Source organism: Chiloscyllium plagiosum, chromosome 37 (genome assembly GCF_004010195.1).
Source record: "Chiloscyllium plagiosum isolate BGI_BamShark_2017 chromosome 37, ASM401019v2, whole genome shotgun sequence".
Lineage (NCBI taxonomy): Eukaryota > Metazoa > Chordata > Chondrichthyes > Orectolobiformes > Hemiscylliidae > Chiloscyllium > Chiloscyllium plagiosum.
Genome location: NC_057746.1, coordinates 13755019 through 13756256, shown reverse-complemented (window position 1 = coordinate 13756256; position 1238 = coordinate 13755019).

The window sequence follows — 1238 nt, the reverse complement described above, 5'->3', positions numbered from 1 at the left end:
GCAGGGAAGGAGCAGAGAGCTCAAGGGGAGCGGAGCAGGAAGCAGAAATTAAGGGCAGCCAGGTGCAGTGTCTGGGCAGCAGGAGGATTGGGGATAGAGAGAAGGGTGTGAAGGACAGGATTTAGGGAGCTGTGAGACAATACTTCAACTCTCAGTTCCGCTCTGCTGAGGACATGCAGGTTCTGGGCCTCCTTCATCACTATCCCCTTACCACCTGACGCCTGGAGGAAGGCGGCCTCATTTTCCACCTTGGGACCCTTCAATTCCATGGTATCAATGTGGATTTCACAAGTTTCCTCAATTCCCCTCCCATCATCTTACCGTAACTCCGAACTTTCAGCTCCGTATCGTCCTCATGACCTGTCCCATCTGCTCATTTTTCTTCCTACCTATCCGCTATACCCTCACCTCTGACTATCATCTTTATCTCCTGCCCCCATCTACCTACTGCACTCTCAGCTACTATGCCCCCAGCCCCACTCCCACTCCCCACCCATTTATGTTTCCACCACAGAGGCTCCCAGCCACACTCCTGATGAAGGGCTTTTGCCCGAAACGTCGATTTTCCTGCTACTCGGATGCTGCCTGACCTGCTGTGCTTTTCCAGCACTACTCTAATTTTGACACTAATCTCCGGCATCTGCAGTACTCGCTTTCGCCTAGCAGTGAGACAGGCAGGTGGTGTGGAGGAAGTCCAAGGGGCAGGAGCTTTGGGATGCATTGGACGCTTTAGGGGAAAGGGGCAACAGAGGAACAGGTGCAGGCATGCAGTGGAATGGTCATGTGGACAGGGACAATGGGAGGGGTTAGAGATATGGGCGAAGCAGTGAGCAGAGCTGGCAAGGGGACGGGTGATTAGGAAGGCAGGTAGCAGGCAAGTTTGAGGAAGCAGTCAAAAGACAGGGTCTGTAGCAGTGAGGTCAGGTGGGGCAAGGAAGTGAGCTGGTTAAGAGACAGAGTGACAACGCAAGGTGGGCAGCAGGAAGAGGAGGACAGAGGGGAAGGGGGTAGACAGTGGCAGGTGCGAAGGTGGTTGCAAGAGGAGAGAGCAGCAGCGACAGTGATGGGGTAGGGAGAGAGACACAGGAACACGGGCAGAATCAGTGGTCGGCAGGGGCAGAGGTGCGGAGATGGGCCTGGCAAATAAGGCAAAGTAGAGGCGCAGTGACCTGGGAGGGGAAGGTACGGCTGGATGGGCATGAAATGGGGATGGGGATGGGGATGAGGGGATGAGGGGA